At 35.7% G+C, this 24665-nt stretch overlaps 1 long non-coding RNA gene across 1 annotated transcript in view; it reads right to left on the reverse strand.

Annotated features, from left to right (window-relative positions):
• Window positions 1-14920: 14920 nt before the first annotated feature.
• The window catches only part of LOC121987855, a 34178-nt gene continuing 24433 nt past the window's right edge, over window positions 14921-24665 (reverse strand). Inside the window, exons 2-3 of the long non-coding RNA XR_006113739.1 lie at window positions 15430-15509; window positions 14921-15171 (exon numbers count right to left, since the gene is read on the reverse strand). This is a non-coding gene — a long non-coding RNA (uncharacterized LOC121987855). The remainder of the gene's footprint in view (window positions 15172-15429; window positions 15510-24665) is intronic.

Consider the following 24665-nt stretch of genomic DNA (forward strand, 5'->3'; position numbering starts at 1 on the left):
ACTAGACTTGAAGGGAAGGCAAGTGATCCGGCGGTAAGAAGGGAGGGCCCACCCTCTGAAGGGTCCCAGCCTAAGGAAGGATGGAGGGCTGGCCCAGCGAATAATGGTCCGAGCGGAGCTATAGATAACCCATCCATGGGCTTGGGTTTCCGACGCCAAGGCAGGAAGATCGAAGGGCCGAGCGGAAGTCCGCTCGGCTGGGACCGAAGGGCCGATCGGGTGGTCCGTTCGGCCAGGATAGAGGCGAGGGTACAAAGGTGGCCGAGCGGCCTATGCGCTCGGCACGGGTTATGGGATGTCAGCAGAAGCATGTCTGATGATTAGGCCATACACAAGATCACACGATGGAGGATCTTGCCGTCACATCAGGGGAAGGTTGCTACAGTAGTAGTATGGCCTCATGGACGTCTTCCTGACAGATCCATATCTGGGCATGGCCCTTCTGACAGACCCATACCTGGGCATGGTCGAAGGCAGGTGGTTGCTTTGACTGGTGCGCCTAGGCTTCTTCGAGAGGTCTATATAAGGCCTCCATTTCTTCATCGGAGGTACGAGGGTCTCCTACTTAAAAGCCACTTTTTTGCTATTCCTCGCCTGACTTGAGCGTTGGAGGGCCGTCGCCGGGACACCCCTCCCGGCTCGGTTTTGCTGCAGGTTCACCGGAGCGCTCGAGGATTCAGCAGGGAGTGCCACGTGCCCAGTGTCCGTTGGCTCCTGGTTCGGACAGGATTAGATACAAAGATCATGAGATGAAATTGAGTTCATAATGCCTTATTTAAACTTATTTCATATGATACAAGTTTAATACTATTTCAAATTATATCCTCAATAGGTAACAATGTATATGAATAAAATTTGGATGTACAATCGATTAGAAAATGGATTTATCAGATATGATTTTATTGCTGAAGTTGAACAGTTTATGAACTTTACTAAAAGTCATCAAGAATGTATGAATGGTGTCAAGCTATGGTGTTCGTATAATCATAAAAAAAATATCAAAATAGAGCTTTTCGTGATGAGAATACTGTAAAAATGCATATATGTAGAAATGATTGGAGATTACTACAATTGGTATTGTCACGAAGAGGCTTATTTATATGAACCAATTGTGTCTTCTAGTGGTTTGTCATCTAGGACAACTGTTACCGCTCCTGAAGCATTAACTAATATTGATATTACAATACAATCAATGGTTCACGATGCGATGAATGCAGTTGATTATTCCAATATAGATGAAATACGAATACCTGAATATCAACAATTATATGAAATGCTAAAGGCAAGTGAAAGAGAAGTGTGGGAAGACATGCCTTCTGGTCATTCTCAATTATCAGCTACCGTAAGGTTATTAAATATGAAAGCAGAACATCATTTTTCTAAAAGATGTTACGATAATATTTGTCAATTGATATCAAAGTTACTCCCTGCTGATAACATAATGACTGATAGCTTCTATGAAATAAAGAAATTGATTAGAGGTTTAAGTTTGCCTGTAGAGAAGATTGATTGTTATATAAATAACTGCATGATATTTTAGAATGAAGACAATGATCTGAATGAATGCAAAATATGTACTCACCCTCATTTTAAGTATCGTACTTGCATATCAGGGAAAAAGAAGAAAAATATTACTTGGAAAGTGATATATTATTTTCTATTAACTACTAGACTCAACGCTTGTATGCATCTGCCGCTATAGCTTGCCATATGATATGGCATCATGAGCATGAGCATGAGCAAGAGCAAGAAGGAGGTATAATGTGTCATCCTTGTGATTCCCTTGCATGGAAACATCTTGATACTATATTTTCTTTCTTTTCAATGGAACCACGTAATATGAGATTGAGACTTTCTGTAGATGGATTTCAATCATTTAGTCAGTCGAGACAGCAATATTCATCTTAGTCAGTCATATTAACACTGTACAATTTACTGCCATGGATGTCCATGAAAAATGAATTTATGTTCCTTGTTGTTCTTATTCCTGGTCCAACCAATCCTAAAGATAAGATAGATATTTTCTTGCAACCTCTGATTGCCGAGCTGAATGAGTTATGGAATGTAGGGTCGGTGACTTATGATGTTGCAAGTAAAACTAATTTTACATTGCATGCTGCCTTATTATGGACGATCAGTGATTTTTTAGCATACTCAATGTTATCAGGATGGAGCACGACTGGTAAATTAGTATGCCTATATTGCATGATAGAGTCCGATGCATTTTCATTACCTTGCAGTGGGAAGATATCCTAGTTTGATAATTACTATAAATTTTTACCAGTTGATCACCCTTTTAGGCAAAAAAAAGAAACATTTTTTAAAGAATGTTGTAGTCAGAAAACCTCCCCTAACAGTCCATATGCTTCAGGCGAAGAAATTATTGAACAAATAGATAGTTATGGATTTCTCCCAGTATCTCAACCTAATTTTGATGAGATAAATAAATATCTTGTTAAAATGTGCAAGTGTAGTTGGAAGAAAAGGAGCATTTTCTGGGAGCTGCCTTATTTGAAGTATCTACTCATTCGACATAATATAGATATGATGCATGTTGAGAAAAATTTCTTTGATAATATTTTCAACATTATTATGAATGTGCCTGGAAGAACTAAGGACACTGCAAAATCATGTGAGGAATTAAAAGAACTAGTCAATAGATCAGAGTTGTATCAGAATGAAACAACCAATAAATTTCCAAAAGCTTGTTATACATTGGACAAAGATGGTAAATAAGCTTTATGTAGTTGGTTGAAAGAAATCAAATTTTCAGATAGATATGCTTCAAATATGGCTCGATGCGTTGCTATGAACAAGTTAAAGATGTTTGGAATGAAGAGTCATGACTGTCACGTTTTCATGCAAAGACTTATTCCAATAGCTTTTCATGATTTACTACCCAATAATATTTGGCAAGCACTTACAGAGTTGAGTCTATTTTTCAAAGATTTGATAGCAAGGTGTATTATGACGGTCGATATGCTTCAGCTAGAAATAGACATTCCTCTCATACTTTGTAATCTAGAGCGCATATTTCCACCTGGTTTTTTTGTTTTAATAGAACATCTACCAGTACATTTACCATATGAGGCACGAATAGCTGGTCCTGCGCAGTATAAATAGATGTATCCATTTGAACAATTTTTGAGAAAATTAAAGAATAATGTTCGTAACAGAGCAAGAGTTGAGGGGTCAATATGTAATGCTTATCTGGTTGAAGAAGCATCTTCCTTCTGCTCCTATTGTTTTACTGATAATGTTAAAACCAGACATCACAAGTGTCATAGAAATTTTGATGATTCTCAAAATATAAACCCATCGATGTTTTCTATTTTTAAATTTTCTGATAAACCAATGGGTGCAGCTGGTTCTAGATGGTTAACTCAACAAGAATATCATGCTACAAGAACATACATATTCTTCAACTGTGATGAGGTCAAATCATACATAAAGTAAGTTGACTTCTCTGATCAAATATTTATCTCGTTGTATTTGTTTGCTTGATATCCTAATTGTTTTAAAATTACCTTCTTTCACAGCTTGTAGAACAACAATTATATCTACAAAATCTATCAATGAGTGCAAGTAAGGTAGCTGAAAAGTTAGAGACCAAATTTGCATTATGGTTTCAAATATATATAAGTTAGAGAAATTTTCATAATTCTTCATTAAATTAAGTTCGATCTTAATTTATATCATAACTATTTTGATAGGTGAAAAATCACAGAATATCAAATGTGCAAGATGATAGAATATTGAATCTTGCATCAGGACAGCTCCGTCAAATAATGGTCTACTTTGATTACTATGTTAATGGTCTCAAATTTCACGTGACACAACGAGATTCACGAAGATTAACTTATAATTATGATATTTGCGTTAAAGGATCTATCGACAACAATAACACTGAGTTTGATTACTATGATAGACTTGAGGAAATCATAAAGGTTGAATATTTTGCATTACCTATAAAAATGTGTGTGTTGTTTAAATGTTCATGGTATGATCCGACCCTAAGAACAAGTATCAGAATACATCCAAATTATAATTTAGTTGAAGTTAATGCAAATAGAAGGTTCCATGGAAATGTCGAACACCATTACTGCTCAAAACCATAATGCATTTCATAATGACGAAGTAGAGAGACATTCAGTTGATTCACAATTCGAATCTACATCACAATTACTTGTAGATGTTAATATCACTTACGAGGAGATAGATGATGAAGAGATATCCAACAGTGAAGATCTTGTTGAACTAACAGAGTCTATCGATGATGACTTAGAAACTGTTAATGTTGAGTAGAAATGCTTCCAAAATCTAGCATTAATTAAATTTTAGCATTATTATTCATCAAGTAAGTTATATTTCAATCATGTTGTATTGCTTAATTATCATGTTAGTAAATTTTATTATGATGTGCAGTAATATTATTTTATAGATATTATATATCATGACAGACCATCCAGCACCACTCCGTGGATATACAGTACTTAGGGTTGTTGGAGAGTCGTAAGTATTTTTTTATTATTAGTAATTCAAGTTATTTATTTATAAAAGATATCTTATGTCTTAATATTTTTTGTATGCAGGTTTACCTCCTGATGGTCATCGAGTAGTGACATATATTAGCAGGAAATTTAAAGAAAGAGTCTGCATTTCTGGTACTATACATATAGACCAAGAGATGAAGAATTTTTATTATAATGGATTTATGGTAAGTAAATTGAATTTGTATAATATAGTTATCCTTTAATATAATAAAATTTTTAATTTTTAATTGTAGAAAAAATATACATGGGAGGATGGGCACGAGGCAGAATTTGCAACGACTTGGAATATTTATTGTACCAAATTGTACAAAGGCCTCTTATATTATATGAGAAAGATGACACAAGACTAACTTATGTATCCGGCAAGATCTGGGGTGCATGGACGACCACTTGGTTTGCAGAGAGATGGCAGGCAAAGGCTCTAAAAGCTCGAGAAAATAAGAATACAGAGTCAGGTGGCCTGAGTACCGGATCAGCTCAACATACATCAGGATCCCGATCCATTGTTGAGCACGCTATGAATCTGGTAAATTTAATTTAAAGTTATATAAATCAAATTTTTATTTATTAACCAACTTGTATAATTTTGGCCCAACTTATTTGTGTATGCAGGAGCGTTCTTTAGAAAGACAATCCACTTGCCTGGAGATCTTTCTCAAGACTTACCAGAGAAAAGATGACACATATGTTGATGTTCGATCCAACATTAGGGTTTGAATTATTAACTTTATTATATTTAATCATTAATAATGATTAATTAGATTTAGTAATTATGTACAAGATATAAATCGTATATTTTTCTTCTACCCAGGAGAAAATGATAAGTAGAGTGAGTCAGACATCTCAGCCACTAGTAGAGGGAGGGGAGTCACAGGATCTATCCACCCAATAAATAAATGATACTTATTATGATGTTGTGGATGGAAGGACAAAGAACTCCTCCCTCTACGGCCTTGGCTCCCAAGCTAAGGTGGTATTTGATCGCTTGAGAACTCCTAGGGCCATGCTAGTGCCTCTTCTTCTTCTTCTTCTTCTTCTTCTTCTTCTAAGGTGAAGTCCTTAAGAAAAGAAAATCAAGAATTGAAGACTCAAATGACTATGATGGATCAAAGGTGAGAGGAGAGGTGGGCTGCTCAGGAGCAGGCATTGGCCCAAATGCAAGCAGTCATTGCTAGATGGGACCAGTCATAGCAGCCCTAGTCACAGCATGGTATTGAGTCATAGGAGACTTGAGACCTATCAGACCCTGCTAATGATTAGATTTTTTTGAGGTAGGTTCAACTATAACTTGATTTTTTTAAATTTTTCATACATTAATTAAGTAAAATATATTTGTTCTATTTGGATATTATTAGATATTTATCTTAAATTGTATTATATTTTTTCAGGAGTCTATATTGATACATTCATCATCATCACCATCATTGCATATCCAAAATATAATCCAAGTACTTTTTTTATATGTAGAATTAGTTATATATTATAATTTTTTAGTTATATATTACATTTGCATCGATTCATTCTGATCATAATCTCTTGTATTTGACTTTCACAGAATTATATTTGGATATATATAGAGGAGATATATCATGGTAAGTATTTTGGATATTTTGTATTTGCCTTTTACTTGTTATTCACTTTGGATAGTTATGATTATGAGTATTTTATATTTGGATAGTTATGCTTGTGAGTATTTTGTATTTGGATAGTTATGTTTATGTTTTGTACTGCATTTTGAATATTTGGACAGTTATGATTGTGTTTTGTATTGAATTTTGGATAGTTTAATTGTTTGTATGTTATGAGCATGTTGTATTTGTGAGTATGTTGTATGGATTGTGATTTATATGTGGATTGTGTTTGTGTTGCCATCGTTTGTGATGGTTTTATTGATATGAAAATTGTATACATGATATGTTCTAAATAAAAGGGGGTCTTTCAAAATTTTTATTAAAAATTACCGACAGAATTATGATTCCGTCGATGATTTCTGACGGAAATAACCATTCCGTTGGAAAAATATCGAAATTGTACAGAAATTTTCGATGTAATACCGATTAAAAGCATGATTCCATCGACAATTAATGACGGAATCCTAAATTCAATCGTGGTTTATCGACAGAATTTAAGATTCCATCGATTATTGTCGATGGAAATCACGATTCCGTCAGTCATTACAAACTGAATTTAAGATTCCGTCGGTAATTGCCAATGGAATCATGATTTCAGCCGGTAATTGTCGACAGAATTTACGATTCCATTGGAAAAATTTTCGACGGAATCGTAAATTTCGTCGGTAAATTCCATTATCCTCCGTCTCCTAGGTACCGACGGAACTTTGTTCTATCATTAAAATGTACCGACGGAAAGTTATATTTCGGCGGAGAATACCGATTGAATACATTTCCGTCAGTAAATTGTATTTTGGATGTAATTACTTCTGATGTCATAAATTTTGTCGTTATTCCGTCGGTAATCCCAATTATCGACGGAATAACGACGGAAAATGTAGTCGGTATTCAGTGTTATTTTTGTAGTGACCCCAATTAGCTGATGAATCAAACGACCTCTAATTGACATGAAACTAACTCCTATGTGTTAGTCTAATTCTCCTTATTATATCCATGTTCTCAAATATCAATTTGACTCAATATATTAATTTTTTGAACATAGATTAAAATTTTCAAATATATTCATGTTTAAAAAATCACCACTCTTAATATATTGAGTCAAATTGACGTTCGAGGGCATAAATATAATTAGAAAAAGTAGACAAATACAAAGGAGCTAGTTTCATGTCAATCTAAGGTCGTTTGATCCATCAGCCGGTTTTGCCCAAAATTGGCTGATGGACCAAACGACCTCAGATTGACATAAAACTACTTCTTTGTATTTGTCTACTTCTTCTGATTATATGCATACCCTCAAATATCAATTTGACTTAATATATTAAGAATATTAATTTTTTGAACATGAATTAGACTTTTCAAACACATTCATGTTGAAAAAATCACTATTCTTAATATATTAGGTTAAATTGATGTTTAAGGGTATGTATATAATCAGAAGAACTAGTTGAACACATAAAAATTAGTTTCATATCAATCTGAGATTGTTTAGTCCATCAACTAGCTTTGGGCAAAATTAGCTGATGGACCAAACGACTTTGAATTCACATGAAATTAGCTCTTATATGTTTGTTTACTTTTCTTGATTATATTCATACTCTCAAATGTCAATTTAACTAAATATTAAAAGTAGTGATTTTTTAAATATGAATTAAATATTTTAAATATATTTATGTTCAAAAAATCACTGTTTTTAATATATTGGATCAAATTGATGTTTGAGTGTATGAATATGGGAGAACTAGCCGAACATATAGAAATTAGTTTCATATTAATTTGAGGTCATTTGGTCCATCAACTGATTTTGTTTAAAATTGACTTTGATACAAAAGTAAATCAGTTGACTGATTTGCTTGAAATTTTAAAATTTCTGCTCAGAGATAAATCGATTCGGCTGGTAAAAAAAATCAGTCGATTGATTTTCAAACAGAAATTGATTCTATAATTCTATTGATTTTTTATCAGTCGATTTCAGCACAGAGAGAAATAGATTCGATTGGTAACAAAATCAGTCGACTGATTTTAAATAAGAATCGATTCGACTAATTATTTTATTAGTTGACTGATTAGGGGTAAAACGAGAAATGGTACGTGATTTGATAATTTTAAAACTATCCTACACGATTTGATAATTCCAAAAACTTACGTGGTTTGATAAAAAATTGTAAACACTAACATACTTGACTAGCAAATAAAAATATGAATACCTAAAAATTTAACACTATATGTTTTTCCAATATTTAAATTCATAATAGAAAGAGATTAAGTAAAAAAACTTCACTCAATCAAAAGGTGTTTGCTGTGAAGCGATGACGATTGTGAAGTGACGACGACGACATTAGCAACAAATGGCGGTGATGTTGGTAGCAATAGCGTGTGGTAACAACGGCGTGTGATGACAATGATGTGGGCGACAACGATAGTGATGTGTGAGGAGGATTTTGAAGGCTAATTTAGAGTTAGGGAAAGAATAAGAAGAGGATTATAGGAGGAAGAAGAAAACATGAGAAAAAAAAAAAGGTTACGCTGAAGAAAGAGAAAATTATTTGATTGTTGGCTTTTAATTAGACTTTCTTTTTAAAAAAGTTTAAAAGATTTTAGAATTTATAGCTAGATCTTTTTTTAAAAAAAAAATACAGTGTATCAAAAAATTTTTCCCCCCAAATTTCAGGGACGGTCGCACCCTTCGTTACCCACGTACATAGCTATGTTCTTATTAATATATTTTTATATTTTTGATATAACATATTAGGGACCATAAAAAAATTATTTAGAACTCTAACAATAGTATATTTAAGGGTAGGTATCCATTATTAGGGATGTAAATGAATCAAACGATTCGCGAGTTATTCGGAGCTCGATTCGATAAAAAGCTCGTTCGAGTTCGTTCATTTATCTTATCGAGTCGAGCTCGAGCTCGATTTCGAGCTCGACAGTTTTATCGAGTCGAACTCGAGCTTAAGGATATTCGACTCGTGAACTTGCGAACATGTTCGTTTATAGGCTCGCGAGTCAAAAAATGAGCCTTAAACCGAGCCAAAAAAACGAGCTCTAAAACGAGCCAAAAAAATGAGTTCTAAAACGAGCCTTAAAATGAGCTTTAAAATAAGCCAAAAATTTAGCTCTAAAACGAGCCCGAAAACGAGTATGAACTCGCTTAACGAGTTAAGCTCGTTAACTTTGATAATCGAGCTAATAACGAGCCGAGCTCGAACTGTTCGCGAGTTTGATAATTCTAAAACGAACCGAGCTCGAGTCTTGTGATAAAAGTTCGATTCGAGCTCGAGCTCGAATATAACTTAAACGAGCCGAGCTCGAGCCTAATACTGTTCGACTCGGTTTGACTAGTTTACATCCTTAGACATTATCAAGAGTGCTAAAGGATAGGTGACCTCCACCTCCATCGAAGAGGTGCTTAGCCCGAATCGAAGGGACTTAAGGGAAGATCAGTAAGGCCAACACTACCATTGTGGCCAAGTTTTTTGTTTTAAAAATCTCTGGCTGGGTTCGAAATATCAAACCCAAATTTTTTTAGAGATGGTGAGTCATAAGTAAAAATAATAATTTTTAATATAATTTAACCTTTTTTTTAGCTATTTTTTTTTCAGCTGTGTTTTCTTCTAATTTTTTTTTGAACGGTTATTTAATATTGTATTTCTTCTTTTTAAAATTTATAAATTTTTAATGTTATTTTTAATAAATTTGGTGATATAATAGTGATCAATTAACAAATAATTAAAATTTTATTTAAAGATATGTAAATTATTAAGTGCGGATCCATAAATAAGTTATAGTACAAGAGTGATGTTTTTTATTTTTGCCGTGATAATGACATATTTTATATATATATATATATAAAAGTTGTTTTAGAAGCATCTAAATTATCCTACTTTTCATTCTCTAGATTTATAAAAAAATTTAAACAAACTTAATCATCCAATTCTTGTGGCAAAAGATAATTTATTGGCCCCAACGGCTCCATCAATCCGTCTCTAGGTCAACACGAAAAAAATAAATTACGGATAAATACTAATCATTAGTATAGATAGCAAAATATGAAAGGGAGGCATATTCAAAAATACCGAGTTTCGATCCCAAATCTTATATAACAATACTCCATATTTTAACCATCCTACCATCCCAAAAAAATTATAATCATCAAAATTTTATTTTATATCCAACTCCAACGCCAACTCCAACTTAACTCCAACAGCTCAAGTTTGTCTCTCTTAAAAGATGGAGACACAACAGAACATGTCAAGTGTACTGTTAAGGGAGAAAAGGATCTCACGACTCTGTTCTTTCTTTTCTCCAACTTTTCAGTTTTACTTCTAACTATTTTTTTTAATTATAAATTTTTGCTGCTTTAGTTCAGTGTTGTGATTCTTCATGATTGAACACGGTGATAAACTTTGAGAAAATTTTATTTTGCTCCACCTAATTTATTTATTTAAAATATATTTATGATGACAGTTATATGTCCTGCATCAGATTGGACATAAATAAATTTATAAATTAATCTAAAATGAAAAGTATGCGACTGTAGGCTCCCTTTAACTCGGCCCCTGCCTGCAATTAGATTAATTGATTAACTCACTCCACTAATGGGGGAGATGAAGCCTGCTTTGATTTGATTTGGTAGAAGGACACTGAAGTGGATGGAATTGATGGATAAGCGTGGCAATAAATTAGAAGAAATAGTAGGTTCAGTATTCCTAACTTCCAGTCTGCTGCGGCAATCTCTCTCTATTTTCTTGTCTCTTGTTTCGTTTTGTTGGATTGTGAAGCATTGGTTCACGGAGCCATGTCAAGCTGCTGTCAAGGTGTTTGACCTATTTAACTTCTCCATTGTTCTTATTATAACAGAAATGTGGATGGACTGACTGATTGTGTTTTTTTTTTGTTTTCTTCCTTTTATCTAACCTTCCAAGCTTTTGGATCCATAGACGTCGGGTGGATCAAAGTCAACTTACTTGAGAAAGATTTCCTGAAACTTTCCCTTTTGCAATGGTGGCAATTATTTCATGAATTACAGCGGAGACAGAGACATGCACCAACAAGTTGTGGAAGGAGAAGGTCAAAGTCTTATACCTCAATTCACTGCGCGTAGTATGGTACTCAATTCACTGCGCGTAGTATGAACGAAAGCTTAGGCATATCCTGCAAGATTTTTTCTCGGAGGGTTGTTAAATCAAAAAACGTTGAATAAAAAAGTTATTGTGAATGTGAGGTTTGAGAATTTTAATTTAAAGGCATTTGAGCATTTTCAATGTGAGATTTTTAAAGAGATTTATAAAAAGAAAAAGTTGAAGAAAAATATTCTAATTATTATATTAATGGAGGGTTGAGATTTATTGTTTAGGGGCAGTAGTAAAATTTCAAACATAGTTTTTTTTTATCTCAAAATTAAAAACATGGGTGAGATCATTAATTAATTTAAGGTCCATAAAAAAAATTATAGGACAACATTTTGAATTGGGAAGAGATTGATAAATTTTTATGCTTGTAAGGTGACATATTAGAGTTTAAAAGGCTATAATCATTATTGGAGACAGGGAAGAGTCGTGCTAAATTGTAAGGTATTCAATCTTGTTTGATAAAATAATCGAGCCAAGTTAAGCCAAACATAAAATGATTATTTAAGTTTGACTTGATTTTTTTTTATGAGTTTAAGCTTGTTTGAAACTTGGTTTAAGCTTGATTTGTTTATGTTCTTGTCCGAAAGCGAGGAAAATGATAAGCTGGGGATTATAGCTAAAGTGTATAGAATAACGAAGTTGCGCATACCTCTGCTTGTAGATGGAACCCTCTTTTATAGTGTCACTGTAGTGTATGTGCGCACATCTCAAAGCATATGCACGTTTTCCCAAACATCCTATGAAAAGACAAGCCATAAAGTATCCCTGATACCTTTCTTTAAGTGAGCATGCATCTCTTATGTGATAGGCTGGAAGCTTCCCTTGTACGATTTGATTACTGAACATGATCTGTTGTCAGTGACACAAACCTCCAAAAGGGTATGAGGAGATACATAGGTGGGTTTCGCTGTAGGCCTATCAGTGTTCGATCATGTTGCATAGAGCAATCTCCCTCCTCTCGGCTTCTTCGTTCAGCGGAGGGCTGCCTTTTACTCAGACGGACATGAACGCAGCTTGGCAAGGACGATGACTGGGCTGTTCATCTCTTGATCTTGTGTTATCCGCTTGCCCCCACTCGTCGGTTCAGCCATGCCGTTCGTGCAGCCATACTTGTTCCGATTGTCTGATTCTAACACCTTGCTTGACTTTGACCTTCTCGCCAGCCAATCTTCCTTATTTTAACCTGTCTTTGGTGGGACCCCTCTTCATAACCGTATCAGTTTATATGTTATCGAGTTTCTAATTTAAGCTTGACTTGATATTAATTCTAGTTTGGTTTGCTTAGATGTTATCAACCCGTGAATTCAAGCTTATTTAATTGTTTGAAATTTTTACTTGTTTGATTTGTTATTATATTTGATAATTTAAGCTTAGTTATTTATTATTTATTTAGTATATTGATAAGAGTTTTATTAATTAATATAGTTCGTTTAAGCTTGTTTATTTAGGTTAACAAGCTGTTCAAATTTATTTATTTAATTGATCTTGTGTATATTGAACGAACATATTCAAGCTCTTATTAAGCTGAATATTAAACTTGTTCACAAATATTTGGCTCATTTATACCCTTACTTAGAGATGCCCTAAAAGTAGTAATAAAATTTCAAACCTGATTTTTTTCTCTTGAAATTAATAATTTAGGTGGGGCCATTTGAAATAAAAATGTATGATTTAATAACATAGGATCATAACAAAATTTGTTGAGAGATTTTTTTAATAGTAAAGAAAATAATAAATTTTTATGTTTTATACATGACATTTATACGGTATATTGAAAATAAAAAAATTTATTTGAAAAAAAAATAGATGCATTATCTTAGTGGTCCCTAGTAAAAAAAACAAAAGATTATACGGGTGTGACTCATTAGTAAAGTAGTTAAGAAAATAAATACGATCATCAAAGTTTAAATTTCTGACTAATATTCTAAAAGTCAATTCTTAAATATACATATATTGTATTTAAAATTTATCTAATAGACGATCAAAGAAGACCATCTATCTTCACAATAAATCGGACGAAATCTGAATATATGCATTATTAAAAAAAACATGAAAGCTCAAGGCGTGTCAAACATGTCCTTAATTTTTCTTCTCTCCTTTGCGAGAGGAACTTCGTCCTTTGGAAAGATGGCGACAAGGCAATTGCCTTGGATCAAGCAGATGGTGACAAAAAAAAGGACCATGTGCTTCATCAACGCTAGATGATCATGTGCTCTCTCCATAATCTCTCTCTGATTACCATCATTTGAAGTCAACATGAGGCAATCTCAAACATACAGTCTAATGAAAATATACGACCGAAAAAGACGAGTCGAGCTAGGAAATGTAGGTTGTTCACACATCAAGTATCGTTGGCAGTTTATGTATGTATGAACCTTATCACTGGTAAATACGACATCAAGCATTTGCTCATTTGAAATTTCATGTGAGATTATTTTATTTTTTTTATGAAATTCATTTTGTTAACTGTCAATTCATACAGAAATACAACAATTCTCCAAGGAGAATTTTCAAATCATACAGAACTAATCTTCCAAATTCACAAAAATTATACAATCCAAGGAAAATGTTCAATCCAGATATGTAATAAATCAAAAAATCTAAAACGAATTAAATTTTGCACATAAAGAAAAATGTGCTCAGAATTAGGAACGCCTCTTAAAAATAACATCATTGTACTCTCTCCAAATCTAATATATAGTAGAGCAGAAAGTAACTCGACGAATCTGAGAACGTCTGGACTTAGAAGAAGCATGTCTGAAAAACCAAATGACTTCTCTATTCCAGCCTAAAAGGGCCCTTTGGATAGAACAAAAATGTAGTATTTTAGTCCAAACCATAGTTGAAAGTAGACAATCGAAGAAACGATGAGAAATAGTCTCCCTGTAAATACCACACAAACTGCAAAGATCAGAGAAGGTGAACACCCCCCCCCCCCCCATCCCCATCCCCATCTGAACAGTCTAGAACGAGTAGCAAGTCTCTCCTTAATTGCAAGTCAAGCAATAAAACTACATTTAGGGACATGAGAAGAGCCCCATCAAGTTACACCAAGTCGCAATAAGCTTTTTAGGCCTAAAATATTCATAAGCTGAAGCAATTGAGTATATACCAGAAGTGTCAAGCTTCTAAGAAACAATGTCTGAATCAATAGAAAAAGTAAAATGGACAGTAATAAAGTCCCAAACTTGAGCAATAATAGAATCAATAGGATCAGGTAATCGCCAATGATTATCATGCCAAACATCAGCAACATAAGCCGATTTAGAAATATTAGCATCAGCAATATAGATAGACAGGAATTTCTCAATCAATTAAACACCCCGAAGCCATGGATCAATCCAAAATTTAATATGCATACTAAAACCAAGGGAGTAAGAAAACAAACCCTTAAACATAGAGCGAAGATCAACAAGCTTCCTCCAACACCAACTGCATCAGGGGGCTTGATTATCCCCCAATAACTCAAGGTCCAAAGCTTATTTGGCCTAATCCAAGCATCCCATAAACTTTCATAAGAGGTTAAAAGAAATCATATATGTTTATCTATTGCGGTACAGTTCCAGACTGACAATGACTTAAGTCCCAAGCCTCCTTCCCTTTTAGGTAGACAAACATTATGCCAAGCAACGGATCTGGATTTGGAATTGGAATTGTCATGCCAGAGAGAATCCTGACAAAGTCTGTCAATAGACCGAACAACCGATTTTGAAAGCATAAAAACAAAACACATGTAAATATAGGCTTTGTAAAACAGAAATCACCAATTGGATCATCCAAAGTTTCCTTATTCTCTTCCTTCTTGAAGTCTTTCAGATCCCCAGCAGGCAATTTCCTCGCGAGCCTGATAATCTGCACACCAGTTCAATAGAATCAAATAGCACTACATAGAAAACTTTGAAACATGACCTTCACATGTTACGAGACGACTTCAAAAGCATTCGCTTGATAATCTGACATGCTGATGATTGTAGAAAGTATAGTGGAAATCTAACATAAGTGAAAGGTCTTGAATGAGAACATAAGAATCACAAGAAGCACATAAATTATGTTTTAATGTTACATTTGAATTTTATTTCATGGACTATATAACATAATCACTGAACTCACTGAGAACAATCATTGTAGCACTTCTGAGCTTGCTGGAAATCATGCATATAGAGGTAAATGATTATTGCACTCAAGTAAGCCTGAAACAAAGCAATCGCTTGGTTACATAATAACGAAGAAAACAGCAAAAAAAAAAAAAAAAAAATGACGTGGTAGATATTTGTGTTGTCTACGGGTAGCTTCTGGAGTATGCAAACTGATCGTCGAGGCTAGTGTTCGACACTATCTCCGTAAACGATATTGCTCCGCTACGGTGCTTAACGGATTGTTGCAATTCGTTCCCAAGATACAACGACGACGAACGTCTCGGAATCGTAGCACTCCGACTTCCGAGACCAGCGAACTTTTTAGTAGACTTCTTGGACTCTTGAATGCACAAGATGAGATGAATGCTTGAGGAAGAGAAGAGAAGATTGAGTGAGTTTTCCATCATCTGGAGGGTTCTATTTATACTGAACGAAGAGGTTGAGTGTCCTTTGGGTGAGTGGATGTGTTCCTTGGGCTGGATCAATCTAGATCATCTATTCTGAAGGGTTGTAACCCTTCACCAAGCCCACTTCAATCTCATCCATCAGATCTGAGGAGTTGTGACCCTCAGATCCCGCCTATTGTCATCAGCCATCGGATCTGGATCCATTGATTCGATGCTTCAGATCAAGTCTCATCCCAGGCCGTCAGATCGTTACTCTTTGCGATCCAACGCTCTAGATCGCATCACAAGCGATCCATCATATCTATTTGATCAACGTTGATCAACAGTAGCCATCCATTCCCTAAGTCAACTGTCCAGTCATCTCCCTTTGCCCACGAGGATGCCGCATAGGCACTGCCACGTCAGGTAAGAGCCTGACACGTCACCCGAGTGCCACGCAGGCACTGCAATGTCACCTGGAGCATAAATTTAAGCTCCTCGCGAAGTGCAAAGTGCGCCTACAAAGCGCCCATTGCGCACGTGGCGGGCTCACAGGTGCGAGCACCTGCTCGCCCTGGGCTAAGGGGTCACCTGTCCTTTTATTTTTTGTGTTAACTCCATTAACACATCTTCATTAATAAGTAGAGAATACACATCGAGAATTTCCGATGTGGGACTATTCTCCTATGCACTTTATTAATGAATAACAAATGTTATTTTGGGTTGACTTTAAACATTAATTTCTCATTCACCCTTAATCGGTTTTGAGCAAATTAATAGTCTAAATCTATCTACGCGAATCGTAGATTTCAATTTTGAAGTCAATTACGACTTTCAACAATTGATGACTTCCTTCCTCTAAATCGTTTTGGTCCATTTAAGGCCCCAATATCCAACAATTTGGACCGAGGAAACACAAAAAGAGATGTAAATGAACTGCAGTACTGCCAAGATGATAGCTCCTGTAGAGCTCAATGGATAAATAGATACCATTTAACTGGCAGCAATGAGTTGGGTTAACCACTTCTTGTTGTTGAACAAATAAATCATGTTATTGATCTAGCAGATACTAGCTAAGCACACTTGTCATGTCCAGGTTGTATGTAGTCTAACAGCAAAACTCATTGCCTTAGACATTCAATTTGACCACTTTTGATATTTCTTCAAAGCTATCTTGGTAGCATGGATTAACCATCATTCTGTTTCATGTGGGAGAGATGGGAGTGCTAAAATGTTAGCTTCAGCTCAATACATTGTTGACAGAGAACCATGAAAATCAGGGATCACAGATAAGGAATGTTGAGGTAGCTATGACATGTTTAGCTCAATGGCTGAGAAAGGCAAGCAGGCAGTGTTCCCCTGTAAAAAAAAAAAAAAAAAAAAAAAGCAGGAACCCTAAGTAGGGAATCCTTTTTTTCTTTCCTTAAAAAAAAGGATTGGAGTGGCCGTAGCACCCTCAAATGTTATCTGATTAGCAACCACATTAAAGGGGCTTACAACAAAAGAAATACTTCCTTAAAGTAATGACAGATCTCTTCTTGAAGCCAGAGAGCCCCTCAGACTCCAGAGACTTACCAGATCTCTCCACCTTTGAAGCAAGTCCAGTTTGCCCATTCCCTTCTATCTTAACATAACTCCATGTCTTGTGATCCAGAGAGCATAGTGCCAGGCTTGTATACCAGAATTTAACCGCATCTTAGAGGCCTCCTCTCCATTACTTGAAGAGAACTTGATGCTCAACCATACCAGTGAACTTGAATTTGTGTTTAATGATATCCCAATCAACGCATGCCACTTTATAATAAAAAAAAGTTCTCACATTTCAATTTCTGCTTCTGCTCCGCCGCATAGAAGATGCAAAGCTCAACATGACTGTAGTGTTCACATAATCTCTCAATATCATCTAAGTTAAGAACTTTGCATTTTTAGAGGTCAGCCCCATCCTGAATTCCTAGGTTAATCAGAAAATCACTAGCTGACGCAGTTGAGAACTTGCTATCCAGGTTCCACCTCCAAATGAAACTATATTCATTTTTGTGGCAGTATCATACCCAACCTCTCATGCAGTTGAGTTAAATCTCTGATCCTAACTGGTCTGTTGAAATTCAACCCCAAGAAAGATGCACATCCCTCTCTTCCACCTGCTTATCTAGGCAGACAGAACAGTTCAGGTAATACAACTTCATCCTGCCATCTAAGGTGCCATAGTATTTCTTTACTACACAAACTTGAGCTGTGATACTAACTGTAATAAACATCTCGCACCTTAAAAAACTCCATCCATAAGAAGGATCATTTGTCTGTGGTCATTTTCAGCCAGTTTGAAGTTCTCAAGTTTGTTCTTTAGAAGATTCTCACCCAAATCACATCAACCTTATTTACTCAAGCCCTCACCATCTGCATTGCAGTGCACAATTAAAGACTTCAAAGATTGATTACACACAATCTTCTAAACCTGGTGGCTTGCAGACCATGTCCAGGAAGCCAGGCATCTGACCACCATCATCTCCACACTAATCAGTTGCCAAAAGGAAGACTAAGCTCCATTCTCTAGATTAACAAAGCTGGAATTGTGTAAACCATAGCTGGATGCAAAGTGACTGAAGGTGCAGTAGCAATGTCCCCTCTTCTTGGGATTCTCCCAAGTAATGAGATTGAAGACTCGTTGGAATTAATCTTGGATCCATTGTAAAGAGAAAAAGTTGCTACTGTCACCTTCAAACTACGAATTCCATCTTGGTCAACCGTCTAAAAGAGCAGCAAGTCATCTATGAACTGCAATATTTGGGAATCATGTGAATCATGTGCTGTTGCTGTTGGTTCGGATAGCATGAAATACAATCGAAAAATAAACTGTAAATGACTTAGATAGATCTCTCGATGAACTCGTTGAAGATATCGTCGAAAACGTCGCTGCTGTTGTCGCCGAGAATATCACCACACGGAACCCCCTTGAACTTTTCCACGAACCAAATCCCAGCATCTGGACGTTCTCTAATGCTCGACAAAATCACCTCACAACTTCTCTGAACTCTCTGATCGCCTCCACAAACCTTCTGCTACTCTCATTTTTGATTGCTTGGACGCTCCTTTTATAGGAAGGTCGAGGAAGACGAAGGATAAAGGACGTCCCTTCATCTCCTTGGCATTTGCAGCAATGAGGCGTTTGCAGCAACGAGACGTTTGCAACAACGAAAGAGACGACCCTCTTCGTCTCCTGTAACATCCAATATCTTCCACTCGTCTAAGTCATTCCATAAGGTTATATGGTCACATAGACCATGTCAGTCACATAGACTACAAGGTGATCATGTCACGAAGACCAGAGTAAAATTAGTCACAAAGATCAAATAAGTCAGGTAGATTTTATGAGGATCAAGTCACGAAGACCAAAGCAAAATTAATTAGTCACAAAGACCAAATAAGAACATCCATTCCATACATTAGGGCAAATGGTTCGTGCGACAGCAAGCACATTGAGCATTCAACTGCTAAGAAGCTTGTTACACCTTACTTAGCTGCTCCATAGAACGAATCAGAGACATAAATGTTCATAGAACGAATCAGAGACATAAATGACTTGTCTTTACCCCAGATTAAATTATTTACATCATTATGAACATCTCTAATCCCTCATATTGACTATATGTCAAGAGCATGTTCAACATCTCCAATCAAACAAATTATTCACAATTACATTTTATGTACTGAACTAAAAATGTAACTGGTACCAGTGAATAAATATCACAGATGTAAATCAATCTTAATCTTTCTTTTTAGCTAGAATTTATTCATTCTAATCAGTCGCTTTCCTAGTTATGCTCCATAGACCGAATCATCCATAGCCAATAAGAAACATGCTAAAATAGCATACACTGATCAAAACTTCAAGTAGATAAGTAAATAGTCACTTAGGGTAAGATTGAGATTAACTTATAATCTCAAGGGTCTCACATAGTAGAGAAGTAGGGATCCATTCTCCTACTACCCTTCTTGTCGCCATAGCACATGTGGTATGAATCACATGCTACGATGTTATTCTCTTTACTAAAAAGAAAGCATGTTTTTCCCAAATTTAACATCGTACAGATTTCGATCTAGACATACCTAATGTCTAATCTTGAATTCAACATATGAATTCTAATCTGGCCTTTAAGCAGATTCAGTAAATGGTGGGTGCATTTACTCCAATCATTACACAAATGATCTCATCTTGACACAATTATCAAGGCGATCTTAACTTATGGGTATGTCTCTATTCACAGCTACATAAGTTGTCCCATAAGCAACGGTCTTACCTCTATTTGTACTTAACAAATAGAGATGATTGTCCATATGAGTGGATCAATCTCAATCTGCCAACATGCTTATCGAGACTTTTATTCGAATGTAACAAAGACATATACACTGAATAGATCATGATATTTTTCATTTATCAAAATGTCTTTACAATTAGTTACATTTTTCGAAGTCCCAAAGACTTCACATATCCATGAAATGACTCTTTAGTCAATGACTTAGTAAAAGGATCAGCAAGCATATTCCATGTAGGGATGTACTCAAGAATAATCTTTTTCTTGTCAACAATATCCCTTACAAAATTATACTTAATTTCTATATGCTTGCATTTGCTGTGATATTTGGGATCCTTGGAAAAAGCTATCGCAACTTGACTGTCACAGTACACTGTAACAAGACTCCCACTGTCCTCAGCAATATTCAGATGCTTCAGGAACCTTCTTAGCCAGACAACCTCTTGCATAGCCTCTGCACAAGCCACATACTCAGCTTCCATTGTCGACAAGACTACACAAGCCTGCTTCTTGCTGTTCCATGAGATGGCGCCACCATTCAGCAAGAAGACACAGCCAGATGTGGATTTTCTGTCATCAAGGTCCCGTGCCCAATCTGCATCTGTGTAGCCACTTAGGCTCATTTATGATCCTTGGAAGCAGAGGCAATAATCCACTATTCCTTTGAGATATCTGAATATCCTCTTCACCGCTTTCCAGTGTCTCGATCTTGGGTTTTACTGGAAACGACTAACTAAGTCAACAGCATAGCTTATATCAGGACGAGTACATAACATAATATACATCAAACTACCAATAGCATTGGCATATGGTTTCTTCTTCATTTCGGCTATTTCCTCAGGAGTCTTGGGATACATACTTTTGCTCAAAATAGTACCTTTCGCTATAGGCGTCTGCTCAATGTTACAATCTGACATATTGAAGTGTTGTAATATCTTAGTGATATACGCTTCTTGAAACAAACCCAAAAGCATTTTTGATCGGTCTCTAACGATCTTCACTCCTAAGATGTACTCTGCTTCTCCCATATCTATTATATTAAATTATGATGAAAACCAACTTTTGACTACTATGACACACTTTATGTCGCTTCCAGCTATTAGCATATCATCAACATATAATAATAAAATGACAAACTTTCCTTTTTCCTTTGTTAGGTAAACACAATGATCCCCATTGACCATTTCTAAATCATAAGACAATATTACTTCATTAAATCTTATGTTCCATTGTCTTGACGTTTGCTTTAGCCCATATATAGACTTTCTAAGTCTACATACTCTTTTTTCTTGACCTTCAGCAACATAACCTTTTGGTTGTATTATATAGATTTCTTCGTCAAGATTACCATTAAGGAAAGCTGTTTTTACATTCATCTGATGTAATTCCATGTCATATTGTGCTACTATAGCTAGGATGACACGTATTGACACAAACTTCACAACTGGGGAGAATGTCTCTTCAAAGTCAATATCCTCCATTTTGGTATATCCTTTTACAACTAATCGAGCTTTGTATCGATTAATCAATCCATCTGCTTTCCTCTTTACTTTGAAAATCCACTTATTCCCAATAGTCCTTCGGCCTGGAGGAAGATCGACTAAATCCCAAACTTGATTCTTTCTCATTGACTCCATTTCTTCATCCATTGCAATTTTTCATTCTTTTCTAACTGAGCTTCTCAAAGCTTCCTCAACTGTTCGAGGTTCCTCATCATCAATTGGGAGAACTATCAATGTCTCATTCTCAATATCAAACCTTCTCCGAGGAATAATCTGACGACTACTTCTTCGAAGGTTAGACTGTTGAGAAACTGACTCATTTAGTGGTAAATTACTCCCACTCGGTTGACTAGATTCAGGCATCTCTTGATCTGTTGATAAAGGAACATTATCCTCCTCTATCATATAGAGGAATTGTCTTATCAACTTCACCTCGTGTTGGGAACTCAGTTTCAAGAAAAGTAGCATGTCTTAATTCTATTTCAGAGATGGTTCCATCTTGTCACTCACCAATAAAAACATAACTCTTAGAAGTCTCAGAGTACCTTATAAAGATACACTTCTTACCCTGGGTCCTAATTTTCTATGTTCGCGAGTCTTATCATGAACGTAGGAAACTAACCTCCAAGGTCTCAGATTACTTAAATCCGGCTTTCTGCCTGTCCAACGTTCATGTGGGGTAGATGGAACTAACTTTGAAGACACTTTGTTAAGTATATAGGCCGCAACTAATAATGCATCTCCCCAATAGAAGATTGGCAAATTAGCTTGTGCTATCATAGACCCAACCATTTCAAGAAGAGTCCTATTTCTTCTTTCAGCAACCCCATTTTGCTATGGAGTTCCAGGGATAGTAAGCTGTCTAATAATTCCTTTCTCATTACATATTGTCTTGAACTGATCAGACAAATATTCACCTCCACAGTCAATACGCAAGGTTTTAATCTTACGTTCCAATTGATTCTCAACTTCGTTCAAGTAACGAATAAAGCAATCCAATACTTCAGATTTGTGAGAAATCAAATACATATGATCAAAACGTGTGAAGTCATCAATAAATGTAATGAAATAAGAACTCTCATTTCTAGCCTTCATATTCATCGGACCACAAATATCCGAATGAATTAATTGCAATGGTGATTCAGCCCTAATAGCCTTTCCAAATGGTTTTCTAGTCATCTTTCCAGCAAGACAATGCTCACATATAAACAAGTTAATCTTAGCATGAGTGCCTAAAAGGCCCTCCTTAGCTAATCTATTCATTCGTTCTTGTCCTATATGTCCTAATCTAGCATGCTAAATTTCATCATTAACATCAGCATTACTAATAAGAGCAATGTTTGAAAAACAACCATCATTATTATTTGGTTCTACATCAAGAACCACAAACCATTTGTTACAAAACCATACCCAATTAACACAGAGTTAATTCGAAGTTTTACACAATGGCTATAAAAATTTACATTATAACCTAAATCAAGAAGACAAATGACGGAAACCAGATTCCGTCGAATCTTAGGAGCATACAGGACACCATGCAGAAACAAGGTACACTCGCCACGTAGGTTGAGATTGCAAGTGTCAATTCCTTTGACTTCAATTCTTGCATTGTTTCCTGCATATATCCATTTGTTGCCAACTGGTACCCGACGGTACTCCACATATGTAGCTCGATCACGTGCTACGTGGTTCGTTGCTCTTGATTCTACAATCCACAAAGGATACGAATCAGCTAACAATACTGTACTTGCAACATATTGTTCGTGGAAAGAAGACAAAGATGGATCTACCTTTTTAGGCTCAGCACACTCTCGAGCAAAATGACCATTCTTGCCACAGTTGAAGCAAGTCAACTTGCTCATAGGTTTCTGTCCATATCTCTTTCCTTTCTTCTTAATTTGGTTTTTAATAGCAACAACACTAGCCTCCTTTTCTTTTCCCTTTCCTTTCTTAAATCACCTTTTCTTATTCTTGGAATAAGAATCTTCAGCTACAAAAGCTTGACCATAAATCCTTGCGGATTCAATCCTCTCCGCCTCAAGTTCAACATGGCATGAGACATCGGTGAAAATCTTGATACTCTCACTGTGGCTTAGATTCTGTTTCATCGTTTCTCAAGAATCAAGAAGGAAACGGATAACTACTTGAACATGTTGTTCATCGATCAACGCATGACTAGCAGTCTTAAGCTCTTGAATCATGTTACCCATCTCCCTGAGATATTAGGTCATGGTAACATTCGAGCATTTTTTATAGCTATCAAACTTGATAGTTAACTGACAGAGTTTACTCAGACTTACTCCACTGTAGTTCTCTCTAAGGGATGCCCAGACAGCATGAGCAGATGGTAATGGCTCATACTCAAATACTAGGTCATCCACCATTGAACTAATCGACATACCCTTAGTAATGGAGTCCTTCCTTGATGTGAGCCAAGAAGAGGCGTTGAAGGGAATTGGGGGACTCATAACAAGGTCCAAGACTTAGAGAATGAAGCAAGCTTTGGAAGGCTTAATAATGGGGCTCAAGGAAAAGGAGGATCAATGCATAATGGAGACAACAACTAAATGGATCACATTCCTTCAATTTGAAAGTGAAATTGGACCAACATAAAAACCATTTTCGTATGCATTTTTTTTGTTGTTGGGGTTCTAAAGTGACTTTTGATATCATTTGTGGGTTTTTAATGCATTTTTTAGAGTTCCTAAGCTAGTATAATAAATACCATGCATGCATGGTTGCATTAAGCTAGTATTAGGGATTAGTGGTTGCATTAGTGGATAATAAATATCATGCATGCAAGCATGATATTTATTGCATAATTAGTGCATAGTGAATCTTAAGGGATGTTAAATAGGAGAACTCTTGTATGGCAAATGAATTAAGTTTGAATGAAAATTTTAGTTTCTCTTTGGTGAGAGCTTCCTTCTAGTTCTTAGGCAAAGAACTAATTCCAATCTTATCAAGGCAACTTGTGGCGATCAAACCCCATGACTTATCACTCACCTT

Source organism: Zingiber officinale, chromosome 5B (genome assembly GCF_018446385.1).
Source record: "Zingiber officinale cultivar Zhangliang chromosome 5B, Zo_v1.1, whole genome shotgun sequence".
Lineage (NCBI taxonomy): Eukaryota > Viridiplantae > Streptophyta > Magnoliopsida > Zingiberales > Zingiberaceae > Zingiber > Zingiber officinale.